This window comes from Argentina anserina, unplaced genomic scaffold, assembly GCF_933775445.1.
Source record: "Argentina anserina unplaced genomic scaffold, drPotAnse1.1, whole genome shotgun sequence".
In the NCBI taxonomy this organism is placed as follows: domain Eukaryota; kingdom Viridiplantae; phylum Streptophyta; class Magnoliopsida; order Rosales; family Rosaceae; genus Argentina; species Argentina anserina.
In genome coordinates, this window is record NW_026089428.1 from 261,354 (window position 1) to 279,096 (window position 17,743).

Consider the following 17,743-nt stretch of genomic DNA (forward strand, 5'->3'; position numbering starts at 1 on the left):
TTGTGAAACTTTCGAAGCTTTATGTCATAACATACTCTGATTTTGAAAATGATTGTTGGATCTTTTTAGGATTTCCACCACTTAAGCCAAAAAGCCGTATATCCTTATTTGAGCCCAGCTTGGGACACCTTAGTATTAACCCCTTTGAGCCTACGTTAAGCCTTTTCTTTCATTACCAACATGTTATATCCTTGCTTAGTATAGTTATATCTCTACCTTGTCTTTGAGGCTTGGCAGAGCCGATTCTTGGATGTAATATGGAGTGATGATTTGATTCAAGTGTGGGGTTACGCTATTGTATGTATGTTATGCCGTGAAAAGAGAATGAAAAGAAAAGAAAAATTGAAAGATGCCGTGAGAAAGAAAGAAAGAAAAAGACATGTATACGGCAAGAAAAAAAAAAAAAAAAAAAATGAAAGAATGATACAAGGATCTCGGCATACATACTTGTTCATGTGAATTTGGAGTTTTGATGTATTTGTTGAAGGCTCAATAATGTTATACTTTAGCCTTTGTTCGTTTTCACAATGTATAAAGTGAAGAATGGGTCCAACATGATGATATTTGGCCCTTGTTTTATGGAGTATGGCGACATAAGGTGGATGTTTTGCTCTGCTAAGTCTTGAGGATGACCTTTGTGATTCCTTTACCTTGAAAATATATCCATGCCGAGCCTAACCTATCCCTTTTCTAAAGATCCGCATGATTCTTAAAATGAGTAGTCCTTGATTTGTGGAGTTTGTTTCATAAGTAAGCATATGGTTTGGGTTCATTTGTGCATATGATTGGTATCTTTCATGAGGTTCTCGATTTTCACTATGTTCATAACTCTTGTGTGTGAAAAGCTTTTAAGCATATGCCATGTTCTTGAGAGAAAAGATTTGGAGTGCGTATCCTATGTGAGTTGAATTTGAACTTGTTTTGAACATGTTGAGCTTAATTTCACCTTTGTTTCTGCCATGTCTTACTTGTTAAACGAAATTTCATGTTTATTAACCATTGAATTCATCCTATCTATTTCGATTGAGTGCTATTCTTGATACTATGAGTTTGAAGATCTCTGAGACAAAATGTTGAAGGCATTAGTGTTGTGTCGTTAGTTATGTTGTTTTGATTTCGTATTATGTTTTGATTTTCGTTTTTAGTGTTTGCTAAGGGACTAGCAAAGTCTAAGTGTGGGGTTGTTGATAGGAACACAAAGTGTGACGTTCTTAATGTATATATGCCCTATTCTTATGCTTTGTTACTTCTTATTTAGTTGTTTTAGGTTCATATTTGTCATATGTATGTTTGAAGTAAAGCTATTTCGATTTTAGATGATTTGATGATGAAATTGTGCTAAGTGTTAGAACTCCTGATTGAACTAGGATTCCTTACTCGACTAGGACTCTACTTTCCTATTTTCATTCTTTCCTATTCCTTAATCGACGATTTCTTTTCAGGAACGACAAATCATATTTGGAAAGAAAGGAGAGTTGCCGAGTTGCATTCCTAGTTGAACAAGGAAATCATATTCGAGTTGAAGAAGGAGAAGAGGAGGCCGGCCTAGCTACTCCTAGTTGGACTAAGAGATTGCCGTGCAGCCCTTAAAGAGATCTCCCTATTGAACTTGGTTTCCTACATCAAGTTGGATATGGAGTACATAAAGCAAATCCATAACAAAGAGGATTTCAGTTTCCCAATTGGATTCTATTTCCTTTTGGCACGCAAGAAGGCTTCCTACACCTCTATATATAGAGGCCGGCCTCTCCATTCAGCAACATCATCAGCCCTACACAAAAACACAGCCATAGCTCTGCCGAATTCATCCTTCACCATTCCAAGAAATCCTAAAACCGATTCCATCATTCCTCACCTATCAATAGCCTTCAAACACGCTTGTGAAGGAGGTTTCATCCATAGAAGACTCGGCTACACTTGTGGATTGCTTGATTTATAAAGTGTAACCATGACTCACTCTTGTCTATTTCGGGTTTAGGTTTTATTTCGAATCATGGATGAAGTTGCGATTTGGTTAGAGTAGTCTTGTATCAATTTTGTCTATGAAATAGCTACTTGATTCAATTTATATAGATGATTCGAAAATTATGTTTTGGTTTTATGATTTTCTGTTTTGGTTTTCTGCCGAATGTGTGCTTGAACAATTTTCGATTCCTAGGTGTTATGACTATGCTTGTAGCATGATATTTAGGTTGTTGGATTAAAGACTTATGCTAAGAACATGGTTATTCTTGTTTATGTGATTTTCGAATTGCATGGTTGTTGGTTAAGTAAGTGACATACTTGATGAATTCAATGTGCATGGCTTTGGGATTACATGATTAAGATGAACATGTTAGAATTTCGATTATGGCTGCTTGGTTGTGATTGAATGTGTTAAGTGTCTATGTGTTTAGGTTACTGCTTAGAAACCTAATTGCATGATCCATTCTTGGTTGTTCAATGTATGTCTCGGCATGATACTAAGAAGTTGTAGAACTTGGTTCGATTCCCTCTATGTGAATTGTTTTGGTGATTGTTTATGTGTTGGTTGGTTGATCACATGTATATATTAGCTTAGGTTTTATTTACTGTTTTTATGACTCAATCCAAAATCTATATCAAACTTTAAAACCTTTATGAATTCGTGTTAATTGATGTGATCCTAAGCCCTGGCTGGATCCCCGGTTTGTGAACGATACCCTCTTGCTTTATACTACTATGATGTGTTCAGGGTTAAATATTGATGTCGAGTAATCGAGCAATCATCATCTATTGTATTTGAGAGTTTTGCAAGTGTGGGAGTGTGTTTCATTCAAACTGAGTATCTTTACATCGTTTGCGTATCTTTACTATTCCAATTGTGTATCTTTACATCGTTCGCGTATCTTTACTATTCCAATTGTGTATCTTTTCATTTCTCGTTTTAGTATCTTTCTGTAAGGCTTCTGATGTGAGTTTCTATTGTATTTAGGAGTTTTGCAAGTGTGGGAGTGTGTTTCATTCCAATTGTGTATCTTTACATCGTTTGCGTATCTTTACTATTCCAATTGTGTATCTTTTCATTTCTCGTTTGAGTATCTTTCTGTAAGGCTTCTGATGCGAGTTTCTATTGTATTTGAGAGTTTTGTAAGTGTGAGAGTGTGTTTCTTTCAAACTGAGTATCTTTACATCGTTTGCGTATCTTTACTATTCCAATTGTGTATCTTTACATCGTTTGCGTATCTTTACTATTCCAATTGTGTATCTTTTCATTTCCCGTTTGAGTATCAGAAGTAAGGCTTCTGATGCGAGTTTCTATTGTATTTGAGAGTTTTGTAAGTGTGAGAGTGTGTTTCTTTCAAACTGAGTATCTTTACATCGTTTGCGTATCTTTACTATTCCAATTGTGTATCTTTACATCGTTTGCGTATCTTTACTATTCCAATTGTGTATCTTTTCATTTCTCGTTTGAGTATCTTTCTGTAAGGCTTCTGATGCGAGTTTCTTTTGTATTTGAGAGTTTTGCAAGTGTGGGAGTGTGTTTCTTTCAAACTGAGTATCTTTACATCGTTTGCGTATCTTTACTATTCCAATTGTGTATCTTTTCATTTCTCGTTTGAGTATCTTTCTGTAAGGCTTCTGATGCGAGTTTCTATTGTATTTGAGAGTTTTGCAAGTGTGGGAGTGTGTTTCATTCAAACTGAGTATCTTTACATCGTTTGCGTATCTTTACTATTCCAATTGTGTATCTTTACATCGTTTGCGTATCTTTACTATTCCAATTGTGTATCTTTACATCGTTTGCGTATCTTTACTATTCCAATTGTGTATCTTTTCATTTCTCGTTTGAGTATCTTTCTGTAAGGCTTCTGATGCGAGTTTCTATTGTATTTGAGAGTTTTCCAAGTGTGGGAGTGTGCTTCTTTCAAACTGAGTATCTTTACATCGTTTGCGTATCTTTACTATTCCAATTGTGTATCTTTTCATTTCTCGTTTGAGTATCTTTCTGTAAGGCTTCTGATGCGAGTTTCTATTGTATTTGAGAGTTTTGCAAGTGTGGGAGTGTGTTTCATTCAAACTGAGTATCTTTACATCGTTTGCGTATCTTTACTATTCCAATTGTGTATCTTTTCATTTCTCGTTTGAGTATCTTTCTGTAAGGCTTCTGATGCGAGTTTCTATTGTATTTGAGAGTTTTGCAAGTGTGAGAGTGTGTTTCATTCAAACTGAGTATCTTTACATCGTTTGCGTATCTTTACTATTCCAATTGTGTATCTTTACATCGTTTGCGTATCTTTACTATTCCAATTGTGTATCTTTTCATTTCTCGTTTGAGTATCTTTCTGTAAGCCTTCTGATGCGAGTTTCTATTGTATTTGAGAGTTTTGCAAGTGTGGGAGTGTGTTTCTTTCAAACTGAGTATCTTTACATCGTTTGCGTATCTTTACTATTCCAATTGTGTATCTTTTCATTTCTCGTTTGAGTATCTTTCTGTAAGGCTTCTGATGCGAGTTTCTATTGTATTTGAGAGTTTTGCAAGTGTGGGAGTGTGTTTCATTCAAACTGAGTATCTTTACATCGTTTGCGTATCTTTACTATTCCAATTGTGTATCTTTACATCGTTTGCGTATCTTTACTATTCCAATTGTGTATCTTTTCATTTCTCGTTTGAGTATCTTTCTGTAAGGCTTCTGATGCGAGTTTCTATTGTATTTGAGAGTTTTGCAAGTGTGGGAGTGTGTTTCATTCAAACTGAGTATCTTTACATCGTTTGCGTATCTTTACTATTCCAATTGTGTATCTTTTCATTTCTCGTTTGAGTATCTTTCTGTAAGGCTTCTGATGCGAGTTTCTATTGTATTTGAGAGTTTTGCAAGTGTGGGAGTGTGTTTCTTTCAAACTGAGTATCTTTACATCGTTTGCGTATCTTTCCTATTCCAATTGTGTATCTTTACATCGTTTGCGTATCTTTACTATTCCAATTGTGTATCTTTTCATTTCTCGTTTGAGTATCTTTCTGTAAGGCTTCTGATGCGAGTTTCTATTGTATTTGAGAGTTTTGCAAGTGTGGGAGTGTGTTTCTTTCAAACTGAGTATCTTTACATCGTTTGCGTATCTTTACTATTCTAATTGTGTATCTTTACATCGTTTGCGTATCTTTACTATTCCAATTGTGTATCTTTTCATTTCTCGTTTGAGTATCTTTCTGTAAGGCTTCTGATGCGAGTTTCTATTGTATTTGAGAGTTTTGCAAGTGTGGGAGTGTGTTTCATTCAAACTGAGTATCTTTACATCGTTTGCGTATCTTTACTATTCCAATTGAGTATCTTTACATCGTTTGCGTATCTTTACTATTCCAATTGTGTATCTTTTCATTTCTCGTTTGAGTATCTTTCTGTAAGGCTTCTGATGCGAGTTTCTATTGTATTTGAGAGTTTTGCAAGTGTGGGAGTGTGTTTCATTCAAACTGAGTATCTTTACATCGTTTGCGTATCTTTACTATTCCAATTGTGTATCTTTTCATTTCTCGTTTGAGTATCTTTCTGTAAGGCTTCTGATGCGAGTTTCTATTGTATTTGAGAGTTTTGCAAGTGTGGGAGTGTGTTTCTTTCAAACTGAGTATCTTTATATCGTTTGCGTATCTTTACTATTCCAATTGTGTATCTTTTCATTTCTCGTTTGAGTATCTTTCTGTAAGGCTTCTGATGCGAGTTTCTATTGTATTTGAGAGTTTTCCAAGTGTGGGAGTGTGTTTCTTTCAAACTGAGTATCTTTACATCGTTTGCGTATCTTTACTATTCCAATTGTGTATCTTTTCATTTCTCGTTTGAGTATCTTTCTGTAAGGCTTCTGATGCGAGTTTCTATTGTATTTGAGAGTTTTGCAAGTGTGAGATTGTGTTTCTTTCAAACTGAGTATCTTTACATCGTTTGCGTATCTTTACTATTCCAATTGTGTATCTTTACATCGTTTGCGTATCTTTACTATTCCAATTGTGTATCTTTTCATTTCTCGTTTGAGTATCTTTCTGTAAGGCTTCTGATGCGAGTTTCTATTGTATTTGAGAGTTTTGCAAGTGTGGGAGTGTGTTTCTTTCAAACTGAGTATCTTTACATCGTTTGCGTATCTTTACTATTCCAATTGTGTATCTTTACATCGTTTGCGTATCTTTACTATTCCAATTGTGTATCTTTTCATTTCTCGTTTGAGTATCTTTCTGTAAGCCTTCTGATGCGAGTTTCTATTGTATTTGAGAGTTTTGCAAGTGTGGGAGTGTGTTTCTTTCAAACTGAGTATCTTTACATCGTTTGCGTATCTTTACTATTCCAATTGTGTATCTTTTCATTTCTCGTTTGAGTATCTTTCTGTAAGGCTTCTGATGCGAGTTTCTATTGTATTTGAGAGTTTTGCAAGTGTGGGAGTGTGTTTCATTCAAACTGAGTATCTTTACATCGTTTGCGTATCTTTACTATTCCAATTGTGTATCTTTACATCGTTTGCGTATCTTTACTATTCCAATTGTGTATCTTTTCATTTCTCGTTTGAGTATCTTTCTGTAAGGCTTCTGATGCGAGTTTCTATTGTATTTGAGAGTTTTGCAAGTGTGGGAGTGTGTTTCATTCAAACTGAGTATCTTTACATCGTTTGCGTATCTTTACTATTCCAATTGTGTATCTTTTCATTTCTCGTTTGAGTATCTTTCTGTAAGGCTTCTGATGCGAGTTTCTATTGTATTTGAGAGTTTTGCAAGTGTGGGAGTGTGTTTCTTTCAAACTGAGTATCTTTACATCGTTTGCGTATCTTTCCTATTCCAATTGTGTATCTTTACATCGTTTGCGTATCTTTACTATTCCAATTGTGTATCTTTTCATTTCTCGTTTGAGTATCTTTCTGTAAGGCTTCTGATGCGAGTTTCTATTGTATTTGAGAGTTTTGCAAGTGTGGGAGTGTGTTTCTTTCAAACTGAGTATCTTTACATCGTTTGCGTATCTTTACTATTCTAATTGTGTATCTTTACATCGTTTGCGTATCTTTACTATTCCAATTGTGTATCTTTTCATTTCTCGTTTGAGTATCTTTCTGTAAGGCTTCTGATGCGAGTTTCTATTGTATTTGAGAGTTTTGCAAGTGTGGGAGTGTGTTTCATTCAAACTGAGTATCTTTACATCGTTTGCGTATCTTTACTATTCCAATTGAGTATCTTTACATCGTTTGCGTATCTTTACTATTCCAATTGTGTATCTTTTCATTTCTCGTTTGAGTATCTTTCTGTAAGGCTTCTGATGCGAGTTTCTATTGTATTTGAGAGTTTTGCAAGTGTGGGAGTGTGTTTCATTCAAACTGAGTATCTTTACATCGTTTGCGTATCTTTACTATTCCAATTGTGTATCTTTTCATTTCTCGTTTGAGTATCTTTCTGTAAGGCTTCTGATGCGAGTTTCTATTGTATTTGAGAGTTTTGCAAGTGTGGGAGTGTGTTTCTTTCAAACTGAGTATCTTTATATCGTTTGCGTATCTTTACCATTCCAATTGTGTATCTTTTCATTTCTCGTTTGAGTATCTTTCTGTAAGGCTTCTGATGCGAGTTTCTATTGTATTTGAGAGTTTTCCAAGTGTGGGAGTGTGTTTCTTTCAAACTGAGTATCTTTACATCGTTTGCGTATCTTTACTATTCCAATTGTGTATCTTTTCATTTCTCGTTTGAGTATCTTTCTGTAAGGCTTCTGATGCGAGTTTCTATTGTATTTGAGAGTTTTGCAAGTGTGAGATTGTGTTTCTTTCAAACTGAGTATCTTTACATCGTTTGCGTATCTTTACTATTCCAATTGTGTATCTTTACATCGTTTGCGTATCTTTACTATTCCAATTGTGTATCTTTTCATTTCTCGTTTGAGTATCTTTCTGTAAGGCTTCTGATGCGAGTTTCTATTGTATTTGAGAGTTTTGCAAGTGTGGGAGTGTGTTTCTTTCAAACTGAGTATCTTTACATCGTTTGCGTATCTTTACTATTCCAATTGTGTATCTTTACATCGTTTGCGTATCTTTACTATTCCAATTGTGTATCTTTTCATTTCTCGTTTGAGTATCTTTCTGTAAGCCTTCTGATGCGAGTTTCTATTGTATTTGAGAGTTTTGCAAGTGTGGGAGTGTGTTTCTTTCAAACTGAGTATCTTTACATCGTTTGCGTATCTTTACTATTCCAATTGTGTATCTTTTCATTTCTCGTTTGAGTATCTTTCTGTAAGGCTTCTGATGCGAGTTTCTATTGTATTTGAGAGTTTTGCAAGTGTGGGAGTGTGTTTCATTCAAACTGAGTATCTTTACATCGTTTGCGTATCTTTACTATTCCAATTGTGTATCTTTACATCGTTTGCGTATCTTTACTATTCCAATTGTGTATCTTTTCATTTCTCGTTTGAGTATCTTTCTGTAAGGCTTCTGATGCGAGTTTCTATTGTATTTGAGAGTTTTGCAAGTGTGGGAGTGTGTTTCATTCAAACTGAGTATCTTTACATCGTTTGCGTATCTTTACTATTCCAATTGTGTATCTTTTCATTTCTCGTTTGAGTATCTTTCTGTAAGGCTTCTGATGCGAGTTTCTATTGTATTTGAGAGTTTTGCAAGTGTGGGAGTGTGTTTCTTTCAAACTGAGTATCTTTACATCGTTTGCGTATCTTTCCTATTCCAATTGTGTATCTTTACATCGTTTGCGTATCTTTACTATTCCAATTGTGTATCTTTTCATTTCTCGTTTGAGTATCTTTCTGTAAGGCTTCTGATGCGAGTTTCTATTGTATTTGAGAGTTTTGCAAGTGTGGGAGTGTGTTTCTTTCAAACTGAGTATCTTTACATCGTTTGCGTATCTTTACTATTCTAATTGTGTATCTTTACATCGTTTGCGTATCTTTACTATTCCAATTGTGTATCTTTTCATTTCTCGTTTGAGTATCTTTCTGTAAGGCTTCTGATGCGAGTTTCTATTGTATTTGAGAGTTTTGCAAGTGTGGGAGTGTGTTTCATTCAAACTGAGTATCTTTACATCGTTTGCGTATCTTTACTATTCCAATTGAGTATCTTTACATCGTTTGCGTATCTTTACTATTCCAATTGTGTATCTTTTCATTTCTCGTTTGAGTATCTTTCTGTAAGGCTTCTGATGCGAGTTTCTATTGTATTTGAGAGTTTTGCAAGTGTGGGAGTGTGTTTCATTCAAACTGAGTATCTTTACATCGTTTGCGTATCTTTACTATTCCAATTGTGTATCTTTTCATTTCTCGTTTGAGTATCTTTCTGTAAGGCTTCTGATGCGAGTTTCTATTGTATTTGAGAGTTTTGCAAGTGTGGGAGTGTGTTTCTTTCAAACTGAGTATCTTTATATCGTTTGCGTATCTTTACTATTCCAATTGTGTATCTTTTCATTTCTCGTTTGAGTATCTTTCTGTAAGGCTTCTGATGCGAGTTTCTATTGTATTTGAGAGTTTTCCAAGTGTGGGAGTGTGTTTCTTTCAAACTGAGTATCTTTACATCGTTTGCGTATCTTTACTATTCCAATTGTGTATCTTTTCATTTCTCGTTTGAGTATCTTTCTGTAAGGCTTCTGATGCGAGTTTCTATTGTATTTGAGAGTTTTGCAAGTGTGAGATTGTGTTTCTTTCAAACTGAGTATCTTTACATCGTTTGCGTATCTTTACTATTCCAATTGTGTATCTTTACATCGTTTGCGTATCTTTACTATTCCAATTGTGTATCTTTTCATTTCTCGTTTGAGTATCTTTCTGTAAGGCTTCTGATGCGAGTTTCTATTGTATTTGAGAGTTTTGCAAGTGTGGGAGTGTGTTTCTTTCAAACTGAGTATCTTTACATCGTTTGCGTATCTTTACTATTCCAATTGTGTATCTTTACATCGTTTGCGTATCTTTACTATTCCAATTGTGTATCTTTACATCGTTTGCGTATCTTTACTATTCCAATTGTGTATCTTTTCATTTCTCGTTTGAGTATCTTTCTGTAAGGCTTCTGATGCGAGTTTCTATTGTATTTGAGAGTTTTCCAAGTGTGGGAGTGTGTTTCTTTCAAACTGAGTATCTTTACATCGTTTGCGTATCTTTACTATTCCAATTGTGTATCTTTTCATTTCTCGTTTCAGTATCTTTCTGTAAGGCTTCTGATGCGAGTTTCTATTGTATTTGAGAGTTTTGCAAGTGTGGGAGTGTGTTTCTTTCAAACTGAGTATCTTTACATCGTTTGCGTATCTTTCCTATTCCAATTGTGTATCTTTACATCGTTTGCGTATCTTTACTATTCCAATTGTGTATCTTTTCATTTCTCGTTTGAGTATCTTTCAGTAAGGCTTCTGATGCGAGTTTCTATTGTATTTAGGAGTTTTGCAAGTGTGGGAGTGTGTTTCATTCAAACTGAGTATCTTTACATCGTTTGCGTATCTTTACTATTCCAATTGTGTATCTTTTCATTTCTCATTTGAGTATCTTTCTGTAAGGCTTCTGATGCGAGTTTCTATTGTATTTGAGAGTTTTGCAAGTGTGGGAGTGTGTTTCTTTCAAATTGAGTATCTTTACATCGTTTGCGTATCTTTCCTATTCCAATTGTGTATCTTTACATCGTTTGCGTATCTTTACTATTCCAATTGTGTATCTTTTCATTTCTCGTTTGAGTATCTTTCTGTAAGCCTTCTGATGCGAGTTTCTATTGTATTTGAGAGTTTTGCAAGTGTGGGAGTGTGTTTCATTCAAACTGAGTATCTTTACATCGTTTGCGTATCTTTACTATTCCAATTGTGTATCTTTACATCGTTTGCGTATCTTTACTATTCCAATTGTGTATCTTTTCATTTCTCGTTTGAGAATCTTTCTGTAAGGCTTCTGATGCGAGTTTCTATTGTATTTGAGAGTTTTGCAAGTGTGGGAGTGTGTTTCATTCAAACTGAGTATCTTTACATCGTTTGCGTATCTTTACTATTCCAATTGTGTATCTTTACATCGTTTGCGTATCTTTACTATTCCAATTGTGTATCTTTTCATTTCTCGTTTGAGTATCTTTCTGTAAGGCTTCTGATGCGAGTTTCTATTGTATTTGAGAGTTTTCCAAGTGTGGGAGTGTGTTTCTTTCAAACTGAGTATCTTTACATCGTTTGCGTATCTTTACTATTCCAATTGTGTATCTTTTCATTTCTCGTTTGAGTATCTTTCTGTAAGGCTTCTGATGCGAGTTTCTATTGTATTTGAGAGTTTTGCAAGTGTGGCAGTGTGTTTCATTCAAACTGAGTATCTTTACATCGTTTGCGTATCTTTACTATTCCAATTGTGTATCTTTACATCGTTTGCGTATCTTTACTATTCCAATTGTGTATCTTTTCATTTCTCGTTTGAGTATCTTTCTGTAAGGCTTCTGATGCGAGTTTCTATTGTATTTGAGAGTTTTCCAAGTGTGGGAGTGTGTTTCTTTCAAACTGAGTATCTTTACATCGTTTGCGTATCTTTACTATTCCAATTGTGTATCTTTTCATTTCTCGTTTCAATATCTTTCTGTAAGGCTTCTGATGCGAGTTTCTATTGTATTTGAGAGTTTTGCAAGTGTGGGAGTGTGTTTCTTTCAAACTGAGTATCTTTACATCGTTTGCGTATCTTTCCTATTCCAATTGTGTATCTTTACATCGTTTGCGTATCTTTACTATTCCAATTTTGTATCTTTTCATTTCTCGTTTGAGTATCTTTCTGTAAGCCTTCTGATGCGAGTTTCTATTGTATTTGAGAGTTTTCCAAGTGTGGGAGTGTGTTTCATTCAAACTGAGTATCTTTACATCGTTTGCGTATCTTTACTATTCCAATTGTGTATCTTTACATCGTTTGCGTATCTTTACTATTCCAATTGTGTATCTTTTCATTTCTCATTTGAGTATCTTTCTGTAAGGCTTCGGATGCGAGTTTCTATTGTATTTGAGAGTTTTGCAAGTGTGGGAGTGTGTTTCTTTCAAACTGAGTATCTTTACATCGTTTGCGTATCTTTACTATTCCAATTGTGTATCTTTACATCGTTTGCGTATCTTTACTATTCCAATTGTGTATCTTTTCATTTCTCATTTGAGTATCTTTCTGTAAGGCTTCGGATGCGAGTTTCTATTGTATTTGAGAGTTTTGCAAGTGTGGGAGTGTGTTTCTTTCAAACTGAGTATCTTTACATCGTTTGCGTATCTTTACTATTCCAATTGTGTATCTTTACATCGTTTGCGTATCTTTACTATTCCAATTGTGTATCTTTTCATTTCTCATTTGAGTATCTTTCTGTAAGGCTTCGGATGCGAGTTTCTATTGTATTTGAGAGTTTTGCAAGTGTGGGAGTGTGTTTCTTTCAAACTAAGTATCTTTACATCGTTTGCGTATCTTTACTATTCCAATTGTGTATCTTTACATCGTTTGCGTATCTTTACTATTCCAATTGTATATCTTTTCATTTCTCGTTTCAGTATCTTTCTGTAAGGCTTCTGATGCGAGTTTCTATTGTATTTGAGAGTTTTGCAAGTGTGGGAGTGTGTTTCTTTCAAACTGAGTATCTTTACATCGTTTGCGTATCTTTCCTATTCCAACTGTGTATCTTTTCATTTCTCGTTTCAGTATCTTTCTGTAAGGCTTCTGATGCGAGTTTCTATTGTATTTGAGAGTTTTGCAAGTGTGGGAGTGTGTTTCTTTCAAACTGAGTATCTTTACATTGTTTGCGTATCTTTCCTATTCCAATTGTGTATCTTTACATCGTTTGCGTATCTTTACTATTCCAATTGTGTATCTTTTCATTTCTCGTTTGAGTATCTTTCTGTAAGGCTTTCTGATGCGAGTTTCTATTGAATTTGAGAGTTTTGCAAGTGTGGGAGTGTGTTTCTTTCAAACTGAGTATCTTTACATCGTTTGCGTATCTTTACTATTCCAATTGTGTATCTTTACATCGTTTGCGTATCTTTACTATTCCAATTGTGTATCTTTTCATTTCTCATTTGAGTATCTTTCTGTAAGGCTTCGGATGCGAGTTTCTATTGTATTTGAGAGTTTTGCAAGTGTGGGAGTGTGTTTCTTTCAAACTAAGTATCTTTACATCGTTTGCGTATCTTTACTATTCCAATTGTGTATCTTTACATCGTTTGCGTATCTTTACTATTCCAATTGTATATCTTTTCATTTCTCGTTTCAGTATCTTTCTGTAAGGCTTCTGATGCGAGTTTCTATTGTATTTGAGAGTTTTGCAAGTGTGGGAGTGTGTTTCTTTCAAACTGAGTATCTTTACATCGTTTGCGTATCTTTCCTATTCCAATTGTGTATCTTTTCATTTCTCGTTTCAGTATCTTTCTGTAAGGCTTCTGATGCGAGTTTCTATTGTATTTGAGAGTTTTGCAAGTGTGGGAGTGTGTTTCTTTCAAACTGAGTATCTTTACATCGTTTGCGTATCTTTCCTATTCCAATTGTGTATCTTTACATCGTTTGCGTATCTTTACTATTCCAATTGTGTATCTTTTCATTTCTCGTTTGAGTATCTTTCTGTAAGGCTTCGGATGCGAGTTTCTATTGTATTTGAGAGTTTTGCAAGTGTGGGAGTGTGTTTCTTTCAAACTGAGTATCTTTACATCGTTTGCGTATCTTTACTATTCCAATTGTGTATCTTTTCATTTCTCGTTTCAATATCTTTCTGTAAGGCTTCTGATGCGAGTTTCTATTGTATTCGAGAGTTTTGCAAGTGTGGGAGTGTGTTTCTTTCAAACTGAGTATCTTTACATCGTTTGCGTATCTTTCCTATTCCAATTGTGTATCTTTACATCGTTTGCGTATCTTTACTATTCCAATTGTGTATCTTTTCATTTCTCGTTTGAGTATCTTTCTGTAAGCCTTCTGATGCGAGTTTCTATTGTATTTGAGAGTTTTGTAAGTGTGGGAGTGTGTTTCATTCAAACTGAGTATCTTTACATCGTTTGCGTATCTTTACTATTCCAATTGTGTATCTTTACATCGTTTGCGTATCTTTACTATTCCAATTGTGTATCTTTTCATTTCTCGTTTGAGTATTTTTCTGTAAGGCTTCGGATGCGAGTTTCTATTGTATTTGAGAGTTTTGCAAGTGTGGGAGTGTGTTTCTTTCAAACTGAGTCTCTTTCCATCGTTTGCGTATCTTTACTATTCCAATTGTGTATCTTTACATCGTTTGCGTATCTTTACTATTCCAATTGTGTATCTTTTCATTTCTCGTTTGAGTATCTTTCTGTAAGGCTTCTGATGCGAGTTTCTATTGTATTTGAGAGTTTTGCAAGTGTGGGAGTGTGTTTCATTCAAACTGAGTATCTTTACATCGTTTGCGTATCTTTACTATTCCAATTGTGTATCTTTTCATTTCTCGTTTGAGTATCTTTCTGTAAGGCTTCTGATGCGAGTTTCTATTGTATTTGAGAGTTTTGCAAGTGTGGGAGTGTGTTTCTTTCAAACTGAGTATCTTTACATCGTTTGCGTATCTTTCCTATTCCAATTGTGTATCTTTACATCGTTTGCGTATCTTTACTATTCCAATTGTGTATCTTTTCATTTCTCGTTTGAGTATCTTTCTGTAAGGCTTCTGATGCGAGTTTCTATTGTATTTGAGAGTTTTGCAAGTGTGGGAGTGTGTTTCTTTCAAACTAAGTATCTTTACATCGTTTGCGTATCTTTACTATTCCAATTGTGTATCTTTACATCGTTTGCGTATCTTTACTATTCCAATTGTGTATCTTTTCATTTCTCATTTGAGTATCTTTCTGTAAGGCTTCGGATGCGAGTTTCTATTGTATTTGAGAGTTTTGCAAGTGTGGGAGTGTGTTTCTTTCAAACTAAGTATCTTTACATCGTTTGCGTATCTTTACTATTCCAATTGTGTATCTTTACATCGTTTGCGTATCTTTACTATTCCAATTGTATATCTTTTCATTTCTCGTTTCAGTATCTTTCTGTAAGGCTTCTGATGCGAGTTTCTATTGTATTTGAGAGTTTTGCAAGTGTGGGAGTGTGTTTCTTTCAAACTGAGTATCTTTACATCGTTTGCGTATCTTTCCTATTCCAACTGTGTATCTTTTCATTTCTCGTTTCAGTATCTTTCTGTAAGGCTTCTGATGCGAGTTTCTATTGTATTTGAGAGTTTTGCAAGTGTGGGAGTGTGTTTCTTTCAAACTGAGTATCTTTACATTGTTTGCGTATCTTTCCTATTCCAATTGTGTATCTTTACATCGTTTGCGTATCTTTACTATTCCAATTGTGTATCTTTTCATTTCTCGTTTGAGTATCTTTCTGTAAGGCTTTCTGATGCGAGTTTCTATTGAATTTGAGAGTTTTGCAAGTGTGGGAGTGTGTTTCTTTCAAACTGAGTATCTTTACATCGTTTGCGTATCTTTACTATTCCAATTGTGTATCTTTACATCGTTTGCGTATCTTTACTATTCCAATTGTGTATCTTTTCATTTCTCATTTGAGTATCTTTCTGTAAGGCTTCGGATGCGAGTTTCTATTGTATTTGAGAGTTTTGCAAGTGTGGGAGTGTGTTTCTTTCAAACTAAGTATCTTTACATCGTTTGCGTATCTTTACTATTCCAATTGTGTATCTTTACATCGTTTGCGTATCTTTACTATTCCAATTGTATATCTTTTCATTTCTCGTTTCAGTATCTTTCTGTAAGGCTTCTGATGCGAGTTTCTATTGTATTTGAGAGTTTTGCAAGTGTGGGAGTGTGTTTCTTTCAAACTGAGTATCTTTACATCGTTTGCGTATCTTTCCTATTCCAATTGTGTATCTTTTCATTTCTCGTTTCAGTATCTTTCTGTAAGGCTTCTGATGCGAGTTTCTATTGTATTTGAGAGTTTTGCAAGTGTGGGAGTGTGTTTCTTTCAAACTGAGTATCTTTACATCGTTTGCGTATCTTTCCTATTCCAATTGTGTATCTTTACATCGTTTGCGTATCTTTACTATTCCAATTGTGTATCTTTTCATTTCTCGTTTGAGTATCTTTCTGTAAGGCTTCGGATGCGAGTTTCTATTGTATTTGAGAGTTTTGCAAGTGTGGGAGTGTGTTTCTTTCAAACTGAGTATCTTTACATCGTTTGCGTATCTTTACTATTCCAATTGTGTATCTTTTCATTTCTCGTTTCAATATCTTTCTGTAAGGCTTCTGATGCGAGTTTCTATTGTATTTGAGAGTTTTGCAAGTGTGGGAGTGTGTTTCTTTCAAACTGAGTATCTTTACATCGTTTGCGTATCTTTCCTATTCCAATTGTGTATCTTTACATCGTTTGCGTATCTTTACTATTCCAATTGTGTATCTTTTCATTTCTCGTTTGAGTATCTTTCTGTAAGCCTTCTGATGCGAGTTTCTATTGTATTTGAGAGTTTTGCAAGTGTGGGAGTGTGTTTCATTCAAACTGAGTATCTTTACATCGTTTGCGTATCTTTACTATTCCAATTGTGTATCTTTACATCGTTTGCGTATCTTTACTATTCCAATTGTGTATCTTTTCATTTCTCGTTTGAGTATTTTTCTGTAAGGCTTCGGATGCGAGTTTCTATTGTATTTGAGAGTTTTGCAAGTGTGGGAGTGTGTTTCTTTCAAACTGAGTATCTTTCCATCGTTTGCGTATCTTTACTATTCCAATTGTGTATCTTTACATCGTTTGCGTATCTTTACTATTCCAATTGTGTATCTTTTCATTTCTCGTTTGAGTATCTTTCTGTAAGGCTTCTGATGCGAGTTTCTATTGTATTTGAGAGTTTTCCAAGTGTGGGAGTGTGTTTCTTTCAAACTGAGTATCTTTACATCGTTTGCGTATCTTTACTATTCCAATTGTGTATCTTTTCATTTCTCGTTTGAGTATCTTTCTGTAAGGCTTCTGATGCGAGTTTCTATTGTATTTGAGAGTTTTGCAAGTGTGGGAGTGTGTTTCATTCAAACTGAGTATCTTTACATCGTTTGCGTATCTTTACTATTCCAATTGTGTATCTTTTCATTTCTCGTTTGAGTATCTTTCTGTAAGGCTTCTGATGCGAGTTTCTATTGTATTTGAGAGTTTTGCAAGTGTGGGAGTGTGTTTCTTTCAAACTGAGTATCTTTACATCGTTTGCGTATCTTTCCTATTCCAATTGTGTATCTTTACATCGTTTGCGTATCTTTACTATTCCAATTGTGTATCTTTTCATTTCTCGTTTGAGTATCTTTCTGTAAGGCTTCTGATGCGAGTTTCTATTGTATTTGAGAGTTTTGCAAGTGTGGGAGTGTGTTTCTTTCAAACTAAGTATCTTTACATCGTTTGCGTATCTTTACTATTCCAATTGTGTATCTTTACATCGTTTGCGTATCTTTACTATTCCAATTGTGTATCTTTTCATTTCTCGTTTGAGTATCTTTCTGTAAGGCTTCTGATGCGAGTTTCTATTGTATTTGAGAGTTTTGTAAGTGTGAGAGTGTGTTTCATTCAAACTGAGTATCTTTACATCGTTTGCGTATCTTTACTATTCCAATTGTGTATCTTTACATCGTTTGCGTATCTTTACTATTCCAATTGTGTATCTTTTCATTTCTCGTTTGAGTATCTTTCTGTAAGGCTTCGGATGCGAGTTTCTATTGTATTTGAGAGTTTTGCAAGTGTGGGAGTGTGTTTCTTTCAAACTGAGTATCTTTACATCGTTTGCGTATCTTTACTATTCCAATTGTGTATCTTTACATCGTTTGCGTATCTTTACTATTCCAATTGTATATCTTTTCATTTCTCGTTTC